This window comes from Triticum urartu, chromosome 1A (assembly GCF_056163025.1).
Source record: "Triticum urartu cultivar PI428250 chromosome 1A, HENAU_Tu73, whole genome shotgun sequence".
NCBI classification, from domain to species: Eukaryota; Viridiplantae; Streptophyta; class Magnoliopsida; order Poales; family Poaceae; genus Triticum; species Triticum urartu.
In genome coordinates, this window is record NC_141873.1 from 582,630,117 (window position 1) to 582,643,008 (window position 12,892).

The window sequence follows — 12,892 nt, forward strand, 5'->3', positions numbered from 1 at the left end:
GCGTTGCTGTTCTGCTTGCGACGAGCTCTCCGGCGGTTTGATCTTGGTTTCTCTTTGTGCTTGCTCGCTGTCACTTTGCTCTGCTTGGTTGCTAGCGAGTTGTGCATGTAATCTTCAGTTTTTTTGTCAACCTTTTTGCCTTTGTATTCAGCACCCTTGTATCCTAGCCGGTTGGTGGTTTCATTAATGTGAAGTCGGGCAATCTTGCCTTTTCTCTAAAGATAGAGGGGCAAGGGGAGTGTGTGTTCTTGTTGTCCGAAACCGACAGGGGTGTGGGAGAGAGGAGCGACTGTGGCATTTACATTTTCCTCCTCTTTTTCTTTTTTTTACAAAAGCAACTTGTAAGACAAGATCCCGAGATCTGTGGAGATGATTTTTCATTGTACTGGTTCTTTTTGTAACAACAAAAAGCTTGTGCGGCGTGGATGTTTCTTCATCGTACTGGGTTTTTTGCAACAACAAAAAGCTTGTGTCACATGTGCCGCTTGGGAGAGTGGGGTGCCCAACAGAGGCATATTCTATATTATTTTTCATTTTTTATGTTCTTTCTCCATTGCATGAAGAAACATCCTAATACGAGATCCCCCGTGGGAGACGTTTTTTCTCCTTGGATGTTTTTTTTTGTGTGTGAAAAAACTTGTGCGGGAGTTGCCTGTCCATTCTCAATTCACAACTGTAAGCGTTCACTGGTAGAAAAAGGGCCTATAGTTCCGACACTTTAGTCCTGGTTCGGGAACCGGGACTAAAGGGCGTGGCCACGTGGAGCTCCACCTTTAGTCCCAGCTGGTAACACTAATCGGGACTAAAGAAAATTTTATGATTTTTTTTTTAAAAAAAATTTGAAATTTTTTTTATTTTCAAATTTCTGAATTATTTTAACCTCTAGTCTGTAATCACCACCCCTCATCACTTCTCAATTTATCCTCTAATCACCCCTCATCATTCCAAATCATCTAACTTCCCGAACGGTCACCCATCCTCCCACTCCCCCAGCCTAAGCACGCTTAACTTCCGGGTTCTATTCTCCCTCGTTCCAAGACTGCACTTGTTGTTTTCCTGACAATACTAAGATGTCAATCCTATTAACCTTCAGGAATTTTGCTTGAGCATGAAGTGACACATTTCATAGTTTTATTTTGAAACTATTGTTTTAAAAACAATAATTATTTAGTAACACTAATATTTCTTGAATAATTAGTTTGATCACAGTTTGACCAGATTTGACCAAAATTGAAATAACTGAAATAATTATTTAGTAACACTAATATTCTAGAATAATTAGTTTGACCATTGTTTGACCACAGTTTGCCCACTGTTTGAATTTTTTTCGATTTTTTTCACTCTAAATCTTAAAAGCCCCGTAACTTTTTTTCTATTAGGTTTTTGAGGATTTTGAAAATGTTTAACGGGATTTGCCCTGTTAAATTTGGATGTAACTTTTCGAGTAGATGATTTTTCATATAAAAAACTTTTTCATCCGAGTTAGTATGCAAAAGTTATGCCCATTTTTACAAATTTCAGAGAGATTTTGCAAATAAAGTCAAAATTCACATTTGCAAATTATCCCAACAACTAGACCACATATCACATGGGAAACTTATTTTGTTTTATTTTTTTGACATTTCCATCATTTTCTTTTATTTTTTTAAACTGAAAAGGCGATCCACGGGGGGGGGGGGGGGGGGGGTATAGTTTGAAAATGGGACCTTTAGTCCCGGTTCATGGCACGAACCGGGACTAAAGGTCTCATCCCCATTAGTCCCGGTTCGTGCCTCAAACCGGGACTAAAGGTCTAATCTTTAGTCCCGGTTTGAGGCACGAACCGGGACCAATGGTTGTGGGCCAGGAGCGAGGCCCATTGGTCCCGGTTCATCCCACCAACCGGGACCAAAAGGTCTAGATGAACCGGGACCAATGGCCCACGTGGCCCGGCCGGCCCCCTGGGCTCACGAACCGGGACCAATGCCCCCATTTCCCGGTTCTGGACTGAACCGGGACTAATGGGGTTACCCGGCCTGGACCAAAACCCCCTTTTCTACTAGTGGTTGTAATTCAGCTGCAACTAAGGAAAGAAGGCTCCGTCAAAAAAGGGAAGAAGGCAAGTGTTTGTCCTTGTTGTGCGCCGCCCAAAGGCCCACTTGCGCATAAATGCAATCAAAGTAATTCTTTATATCAATTTTTTTATTAAGTTGAAAAGGTCATCCTAAGTTGAGTTTTTTCCTTTGCCTGCCATCCGAGTGGATGATACATCGATTTGTCTGAGCGGATAATATGTATGAATGAGATTTATCTAGACCCACCTCATGTGTGGACTCCATACTTTATGATATTTTGACCCTTCATGGGCCTACCTGTTATGTGTGTCCCCAACACCGGCCACCTCTCCTCCCCCCTTTATATACGTGGGAGGGGGGCACCCCAAAGGCACACCAAGCCTTCTCTTAGCCATGTGCGGTGTCCCCCTCCACAGTTACACACATCAGTCATATCGTCGTAGTGCTTAGGCGAAGCCCTGCGCAGGTAACTTCATCATCATCGTCGCCACGCCGTCGTGTTGACGGAACTCTCCCTCGTCCTCAACTGGATCAAGATATCGAGAGACGTCATCGAGCTGAACGTGTGCTAAACGCGGAGGTGCCGTATGTTCGGTGCTTGGATCGGTTGGATCGCGAAGACGTTCGACTACATCAACCGCGTTACTAAACGCTTCCGCTTTCGGTCCACGAGGGTACGTGGACACATTTTCCCCGCTCGTTGCTATGCTTCTTCTAGATAGATCTTGTGTGATCGTACGAATTTTTTTGAAATACTACATTCCCCAACAGTGGCATCCGAGCCAGGTCTATGCGTAGATGTTATATGCACGAGTAGAACACAATGAGTTGTGGGCGATAATAGTCATATTGCTTACCAGCAACGTCTTACTTTGATTCGGCGATATTGTTCGATGAAATGGTCCGGACCGACATTACATGACCGCGTTCATGAGACTTGTTCTACCGACGTGCTTCACACACAGATGGCTAGCGGGTGTCTGTTTCTCCAACTTTAGTTGAATCGAGTTTGACTACGCCCGGTCCTTGTTGAAGGTTAAAACAGCACACTTGACGAAAAAATGTTGTGGTTTTGATGCGTAGGTAAAAACGGTTCTTGCTAGAAGCCCATAGCAGCCACGTAAAACTTGATTTTTTTTCCTTTGCAAATATTTCTAGCTTACTTTTATTTTCATTAAATCATCATAGTCATTCCAGACACAAAATAACTAAAAACTATTTCATCACCTATCATTTAACCCTTTCTAATTTTATTTTTTTATTGTGCTTCTTTTGTTTGTTTTAGCACTCGTGGCCTACTGTTTATATTCTAGCGTTATACCATTTCTGCTGGTTTGCAGAGAACAAGACCATCATTCACCCTTTCTAATTTTATTTTATTTTATTGTGCTTTTTGCTTGTGTTTTAGCACTCATTGCCTGATGTGTATATTCTAGCATTATACCATTTCTGCAGGTTTGCAGAGAACAAGACCATCATTCACCCTTTCTCATCTTATTTTCACTAGCAATATCCGTCCCACTACCTTCTAGCGTTCTATAACTTCTGGTTATTGTTTTTTTTTTTGGCATTTTAGCCTGTGTCTACTGGTTTGTGTAACACTACCATTTCTCTTTCTTGGTCACGTGGGAAGGCATGTTCCCTTTTCCATAGCTAGGCTTTCTTTTTGTTCTATCGCTCCTTTTTTTTCTTTTCCCTTTAAATATTTCTGCAAAAACAAAAAAGATAAAAGATAAAAAAATCAACACAAACCAGCCCAAGTCAGTCAAGCCCATCATAGAAAACAACAGACAAAGGACAACCGAGGCCGCAAACAAGCCCAGCAAGCAAACATGACAAAACGAGCGACCAGAAATAGCGACCAAAAAACAATATAATGCACCGCAGACAACAATATTATTATTTCTCTCAATAATTATAACATATACTACTTATTTGACTTAGCTCACGACTTTGTTAATCTGACTTTCCTCAAAGATATTGATTTATTAGTTGTGTACAACAGGTGGATCGAACTGATAGTCTTATCCCCGTCGTCGACCAATTAAGCGCCCATGTTACTCATGACCGGAGGGTCTCTATAGCAACAACACTGAATCGCGGGATACGGTTTTAGTGGGCCATGGTCCGGCTCGCAGGAACCTTTCAGATTGTTTCCAGGAACATTGTCCTCGCATGTCTTCTGGCACTCATCTGGGAAGCAGTTCTGGTGTGGCTCGAAACATCCAACTGCGAAACATAGAGCATCATTTTGTTACTCCAACTAATTAATCCGTGTTGGATAATTACGTGTACAAAAATATATCCATCATGCTCAACATCGTAAGATATATACATCTTGTGAAAAACTGACAGACGCTAGTTATTAAGAGAACGTACTTACGTACCATAGACTGAACCTGCCGAGGAGAGATCAAGGGTCGCCATGAGCATGAGAGCCCCCAAGCACACGGCAACAACCCTGTTCTTCGTAAAGACTGCCATGATCATGAGGACCCAAAAAACTTGATGCAGTGGGAATTAGCTCACCCTTCGTTGCGTTTATATAGACCCAAATAGGCGGAGATCACGGAGTACCAAATAGTTAATGCATTAATTATCGTACAATTAGAATACGTAGTGGGAATTATCTCGTATTAAATGCATTAATTGGGCGTAAATTAGTATAGGGCTTATCTGGAGTATTTGACTTACACGCCAAATATGGTGAATGTACATTTTGTTATCTCGTGTCTGAGGCTGGTCATAGTGGAGAGTAACTTATACTAGTGTCATGTATATGACACTACTACCTCCGTTTCAGTTTACAAGTCCTACGCGTATACCTAAGTTGTCAATTTTATCACCTTAATATAAACTATATAACACGAAAATTATACGGTTTGAAAATAGAACATTTGAAGTTTATATTGGTATATTTTTTGTAATATATGACTTGTATTAGGTTGGTCAAATTGACGACCTAAGAGCACGCGCACGCCCTGTAAACTGAGAGAGAGGTAGTACTTTAAGTTACCACCTCCATAGTGCAAAGTAACATAATAGTAGTGTCATAGATGGCTTCATTTATTAGCTTGTAGACTCATCCTTTCTCGGGAAACGCTATGTTACAGTAACATATTATGTTACTCTAAACACCTCTTTCCTCATTAACTACATGTCACATAGGCAAATTTTTCTTAAAGTGCGATATGTTACTACCTAAGTTACTCCCACTATAACTAGCCTGAGCAAATTATTCTTAGCTTGCATCCGAATCCAATATTAATTGCTTTCTTTAACATAGTACAAACGCATACGCTCTTATAGACACACATATAATCACCTATATGAATGCAAGCACACACCCAACCCTTATGAACACCTCTGAGATACCGAGCCGACACATCATCTTGAGATTCATCAAATCACCACAGACACCTCCGTTGTTCTATCTATTGGATATACTTTGTTTTCTTTCGTGCACTTCCGTAGGGAGGCAAACTGTGTCTGTCAAGAGCTAGCTAGCTCTGCGGTTTCGATCTCATGAGCCGCCAACATCAGTTGTAAGAGCATCTACAGGCGGGTGCCCCAACCACCCTCAAACGCCCCCGAGGATGGCCCGGTAAAAAAAGCACAAGCCCAAGAAAGGCTCCTCATACCGGCCCTAAACGCCACGTCAGACTAGACAACCCAAGCCCACCAGGAATTCACAGCTAATCTCGCAAGTCCACAAAACCCACCACCCTCCTCCTCGGCAAGAGCGGCGATAGCAACAATATGGAAGCCGAGGCAAGGATGCAGGCAGAGCACGCGATAAGGATGTAGGCGGAGCAGGAGCCAAGGATGGTCGTGGAGCACGCGGCATGGATGGCGTCTGGTGAGTGATCCGGCAGTGAGTGTTCCGTCACGCTCGGATTTCAATTTTATTTTGGGATGTCCGGATTGCTGACATGATTTTATTTTTTTTGCTTTGTGCCTTGTTGAATTGTGATGAATGTTTGTGCTATTATCTATGTGCATGAATTGCATGGATTTGGCGATCCACAATCGAGTTGTGCAGCTATGCGCGAGATGAAGGGTTGTCCGTCGTTGTCTGTGGACACGCGCGCGGGCGTATAGGGGGCAGATTTGCCGAGTCCGGCTATAGATGCTCTAAGGTGGATGGTGGATGACGTAACCGTTTTTTGATTTAAAAAAGTTATGAGACTTTGATAAGGATGTATCACAAAAAAGTTGGTCTCTCTTCTCCAAAAGCAACTATAAGATGAAACTTGAGTCAATGGCATATATATTTTTTAGATAAAGTCGTTCCACTTTATTAAACCTGAATGTTCATGGATATCATTACATGATCATGAGGAACGCCAAGCCAAAAATGCCGGCCTATTGTAAGCGATAAAGCTGTTCGAGTTAAAAAAAATGAGCTTCAAAATGAGCCAATGGAATAGATGGATGGGGCTGATCCTATATGACGCGGAGGGCACCCCCAGCTCCCTGCGCGCATTCTGGGCCGGCCCATGTGGGATGCAAGGTCTCCCAGTATTTCTTTCTTTTTTCTTTTATGTTTCTTTTTCTACTTTCTATTTTCTATTTTTTTAAATTTGCTAAAATCTTTTAATTTATATGTTTTAAAATTTTGAACATTTTTTGAAATAATTAACATTTTTTAAATCCACGAACAATATTTAGATATCATGAAAAAATTATTACAAATTGATGAACATTTTTTGAAATCATGATTTTTTTTAAATCACAAACAATATTTTAGTTCATGATTTTTTTAAAAAGTGATTTTTTTAATTCGTGAGAATTCCTTCAACCTGTTTTTTTAAGTTTCAAAAGTGTATTTATGAAATCGTGAACTTTTTTGAAACCATGAACATTTTATATATTTGATGAAGAATGTTAAAATTCATGAAGGTTAATGAATTTGTGAACATGTTTTTGAAATCATGAACATTTTCTGAAAATTATGAACAATTTTTCTAAATAGTCAACATTTTTCAATTTTGTGAACATTTTTTTAATTTGCAATAGTTTCTTTTTGAAATCAAGAACATTTTTTTTGAAACAATGAACATTTCTCAAATTTGACAAAACAATTATACATTTTTGAATTTGTGAATATGTTTTTGAAATGTTGAACATTTTCTAAATTTACGACGATTTTTTAAATTTGTGAATTTTTTTATGCTTTCCTGATTTTTTGGGTTCAAAATGCACATTTTTAGAAGTTTCACAACTCTTTTTAATCACGAATTATTGTTATAGAAAACACAAAAACCGAAATAAAAAGGTAAAAGGAAAAAGATTGAGAAAGATGGGCTGGCCCATACGGGCGCTCTAGCAGAGCGATTGGTGGGTGCTACCGCTCCTCCCAGCGCCGCACGCGCCATATAGGAGGTCCCGATAGATGGATAGACAGATTGAGGGGGTGTTTGGTTCAGGGACTTTTTAGTCCCAGAGACTAGAAAAAGTCCCTAGAAACCAAACGGGAGGGACTTTTTCTACAGGGACTAGAAAAAGACTCTACTGGAGAGTCTTTTTTATTAGTCCCTAGGACTGGAAAAAGTCCTACGACTTCTGAACCAAACACCCCCTGACTTGGTTTGGATTGAACTCGGCGTTGGGCCAGACAAATCTCTAACGGGCTGGCTAGTCAATCCAGGCCAATTTCATCCTCATTCACAACATCCCTAAAAAAATCCTCATTCACAAATCACAACAAAAGAAAAAAAAACATGTGGGTTTCATATACCACACGCACCTTTAGTTCTAGTCGTTAATTCACTTGTCTTCCTCCTAGAAACCAGATGCGAAAAAAATCAGTTGTGGAGGCACGGTGGACCAAGCCAGAGCAAGGAAGGGTGAAGCTTAATACTGACTGCTCCTTCGCCACGTCTGAAGTGGCCGGAGCGGTTATGCTTCTAATGGACTCTTCTGGCGACATTATTTTCTCAGCGTCTAGAGCCTTTTTTTTCAAATCATATAGGGGTTTAAGTTCAAAATTACAGGGTTACAATCGAGAGGTAATAAGTCCTCACAACATGGAGGACATCTGCTCATCCATACCGCAGTACATGACTCGGTACCGCTATATTTTGTCATACAATGTTTTTTTTTTTGAATTTTCACCAGGGAGGGAGAGAACTCCCCCACCTGAATTGTATTCATTTGCCTATAAGGCTTTGCAGCCTCGTAAGATGGGTTCAAGTGAAACAGAGATACAAGGAATACATGGGAGGAGAGATAAAATAAAACAACACAACACACCGACGACACACAAGACGTCACACACAGCAGGGGGAGAACAAGAAAGGAAAACACAACACAACACAACAAAGAGCACCGCCGGTGTAATCGAACGGCATCGGCCAGCCGAGACTAAACCAAGACACTGCACCGTCGACGTAATCGAAAAGCTCCACGCAACCGAAACTGCACAACGCCGCGACACCACCTGCATCACGGGGCACATTCGAAGGGTCATGCGAGGCCGAGACGACGCCACGCCACCTGTGTGTCACCGGCGTCATCGAGGGGCATCGCCAAGCAGACCAAACCACGGCACTGCACCGTCGACGTAATCGAAAGGCACTGCGCATCCGAGACTGCACAACGCCACAACACCACCTGTGTCGGGGGTACATTCGAAAGGACACGCGAGGCCGAGACAACGCCACGGCACCTGTGTGGCACCGGCGAAATCACAGGGCACCGCCTAGCAGAGACACACCAAGAAGCACTCGAGCACGAACATCGCCGAAGAAGAGCACAGACCCACCGTCGACCCCCAAGCCGGCCGCAACACCATGAACATCAACCACACTCCACCGACAACCGCCACCCACGCAAGTCGTCGGTTACCACCAACAACCATGGTCTCCAAGACGACGCCTCCAAGAAGGTAGCGACGAATATGACACCAGCCACGGGACGCCGCCGCCGAGCCAGCGAGCATCGTCGCCCCACGCGCGCGAGGCCCCGTGCCCCAAGCCTCTTCCCAAAGCCACCTACTCGCACCTCCGCGCCCGCACGCGAAGCCCCACGATGTCTGAAGCCGGAAGCCACCGGGACCAGGCCCCGCTCGCAGATCGACGCGCCGGCCAACAAGAGACCCCCGCCCGTGCCCGAGAGCCGCCCGAAGACGCGAGAAAGGATCCCTGCCGCCGCTGTCAGCCGCACGGCTTTGCCCCGCGACGTCCTCCGGCAGCGGCAGAGAGGGGTGGGTGGCCGGCGGCGGCGCTAGCCTAGGGTTGGGGTGGCCGCCCGAGTCGCCCGCACGGGGAGCGACGCGGGGGGGGGGGGGGGGGAGGGCTTCTGATCCCCAGACGCGAATGAGGGGAGGGTTGCAGGTGAAACGCCGCCGCCCGCCAGATCTGGGGCAACACGGGGCAGCAGGGTCGGCACCGGCCGCGCACGACGCGTCACCCGGCCAGCCGCGCGCGCCCAGGCCTCCACACTAGCGCCGCCAGCCACGGGATGCCGCCGCCGAGCCAGCGAGCATCGCCGCGCCCCACGCGCACAAGGCCCCGCGCCCCAAGCCTCCGCCCAAAGCCACCTACTCGCAGCTCCGTGCCCGCACGCGAAGCCCCACGACGCCGCCGCTGAAGTCGGAAGCCACCGGGACCAGGCCCCGCTCGCAGATCGACACGCCGGCCAACAAGAGACCCCCGCCCGTGCCCGAGAGCCGCATCTGGGGGGGCCTTCTGATCCCCTGTTTCGCGCTTTACTCATGTTCCGTGGAACAAACTACCTTTCATTCATCATCGATTTGATTTCTGCTACCAGGTGTCCTTAAGCCAAACGAGACAAGCTTTCACTTGTGTGGATTGATAGCGGTTCAGAACAATCATATTGCACCATTAGTTGCCGCTCTTTATATTGTAACACTAGGGCCATCCCCGCATAAGTGCACGTATCTGCCTCCGACACCTCGTTATAATAAAAAAATAACTCGAAAAGTAGCAAAAATTACTGATCCGTCATCGCGTCGCAAGACTATTCCAACACCTGCACTGCCATCCTAAGACGAGTAAGAGCCATCAACAGACAAGGCCGTCCAGTTCGCCAGAGGTAGTGGCTAAGGAGTTGTAGGCACTGTGTGTTGTACAACTGGACTGCCTCCAGGTGACATGCAGGGCCTTATACTCTTGCAGGGATGCATTGAAAGCGGAGCTTTGTTCTTGTATGGAGGGTTTATAGTCGTCTATGTTGGAATTTGGCCCTCAGGATCGATCACATCAAACTGCGAGGAACACGGGCACACAAAAACTGATAGCCAAGGCTCCTTGTCGTGCCCTTTGTTTCTCTCTTTATTTTTCTCTTTTCTCCTAGTTACTATAAACTAACACCTTAGGTTGTGATTGTATACACGCACTACCATGAAGGAAATATGCCCTAGAGGCAATAATAAAGTTATTATTTATTTCCGTATATCACAATAAATGTCTATTATTCATGCTAGAATTGTATTAACCGGAAACTTAGTACATGTGTGAATACATAGACAAACATAATGTCACTAGTATGCCTCTACTTGACTAGCTCGTTGAATCAATGATGGTTATGTTTCCTAACCATAGACATGAGTTGTCATTTGATTAACGGGATCACATCATTAGAGAATGATGTGATTGACTTGACCCATCCATTAGCTTAGCACGATGATCGTTTAGTTTGTTGCTATTGCTTTCTCCATAACTTATACATGTTCCTATGACTATGAGATCATGCAACTCCCGAATATCGGATGAACACTTTGTGTGCTACCAGGGCCGGCCTTGGGCCAGGGCAAGAAGTGCGACGGCCTAGGGGCCAGACTGATAAGGGGCCCATACCCAGGTATGGCTTTTAGGTAAAACGTTCCACCGGCAAATAATCTACGAGTCTTCTTCTCAAAAAAATCTATGAAGCAATTAAAGGACCGACCAGCCAGCCATCCCTCGCACTGCTTCCCTCTTTTACCTTGGTAACAGCGCACACGGCGGCGGCTGCCGATTCCTCTTCAGTGATTACATCACCCAAGAACCAATGGATCTTTGCGAGAGGATGATTTCTTACATTTTCTCTCGATTTCTTCATCTCCCGGCATGAAGCGGCAGTGACTCGGCTTGCAACAATCAAAACACAGCTACAGGCTGCTAGTTAAGGGATCAAATTCATGCAATTTCTTGAATCATTTACCTTTGAGGCTTTGATGTTAATCTTTCTAGTTTCTACGTTTTGTCCGTTTGTGGATTTATCATCTCTCTTCTGTACAGATTGCTGTTTTGAAGTAGATGAGGAACTGAGGACCGAGTGAGAACCATAGCCAGATCGTAGATGGTCAGATAGTTGAATTTTATGCCACTTCAGGTGCTCCCAATCCTTTCCCACAAAAATATTTCCTAAATGGCATTTTCCTAAATATCACCATTGGAAATTTTGTTCATGCATTTCCATGGTGATTTCTTTAGAGAACCATGGTGAAATTTTGTCATATGTATATATATACAGGGTTTTTCTTTTACTCTACGGTAGTTTTGGGGGCCCGCTTTTTCAATTCGCCCGGGGCCTCTCAAAAGTCAGGGCCGGCCCTGTGTGCTACCAAACGTCACAACGTAACTGGATGATTATAAAGGTGCTCTACAGGTATCTCCGATGGTGTTTGTTGAGTTGGCATAGATCGAGATTAGGATTTGTCACTTCGATTGTCGGAGAGGTATCTCCGGGCCCTCACGGTAATGCACATCAATATAAGCCTTGCAAGTAAATGTGACTAATGAGTTAGTTGCGGGATGATGCATTACGGAACGAATAAAGAGACTTGCCGGTAACAAGATTGAACTAGGTATTGAGATACCGACGATCGAATCTCGGGCAAGTAACATACCGATGACAAAGAGGGAACAATGTATATCGTTATGCGGTTTGACCGATAAATATCTTCGTAGAATATGTGAGAGCCATTATGAACATCCAGGTTCCGCTATCGGTTACTGACTAGAGACGTGTCTCGGTCATGTCTACATAATTCCCGAACCCGTAGGGTCCGCACGCTTAACATTCGGTGACGATCGATATTATGAGTTTATATGTTTTGATATACCGAAGGTTGTTCGGAGTCCCGGATATGATCACGAACATGACGAGGAGTCCCGAAATGGTCGAGATGTAAAGATCGATATATTGGATGACTATGTTTGGACATCGGAATGGTTCCGGGTAAGTTCGGGCATTAACTGGAGTTTCGGGGGTTACCGGAACACCCCCCCCCCCCCCGGAGTATATGGGCCCTAATGGGCTTTAGGGGAGAGAGGGAGGGGCTGCCTAGGGCAGGCCGTGCGGCCCCCAAGGCCTAGTCTGAATTGGACTAGGGGGAGGGGTGGCTCCCCCTCCTTCCTTCTTTCCTACTCCTACTACCTGGAAGGGGGGGGGATCCTACTCCCGGTGGGAGTAGGACTCCCCAGGGCGCGCCATAGTAGAGAGTCGGCTCTCCCCCTCCTCCACTCCTTTATATACGGGGGAGGGGGGCACCCCATAGACACACAAGTCGATCATTGATCTCTTAGCCGTGTGCGGTGCCCCCCTCCACCATAATCCACCTCGGTCATATCATAGCAGTGCTTAGGCGAAGCCCTGTTCTGGTAGCATCATCATCACCGTCATCACGCCATCATGCTGATGAAGCTCTCCCTCGACACTCTGCTGGATCGTGAGTTCGTGGGACGTCACCGAGCCGAACATGTGTAGATCACGGAGGTGCCGTACTTTGGGTACTAGGATCGGTCGATCGTAAAGACGTACGACTACATCAACCGCGTTGTCATAACGCTTCCGCTTACGGTCTACGAGGATACGTAGACAACACTCCC

The 12,892-nt window shown here is 45.1% G+C and overlaps 1 long non-coding RNA gene across 1 annotated transcript; it reads right to left on the reverse strand.

The window, feature by feature from the left end:
- Nucleotides 1–3,795: 3,795 nt before the first annotated feature.
- LOC147993092 (uncharacterized) lies at nt 3,796–4,568 on the reverse strand. The gene is made up of 2 exons (XR_015615446.1): nt 4,442–4,568; nt 3,796–4,283 (listed from the first exon to the last, which is right to left on the reverse strand). It is a non-coding gene; the product is annotated as an uncharacterized LOC147993092 (long non-coding RNA).
- Nucleotides 4,569–12,892: the final 8,324 nt, after the last annotated feature.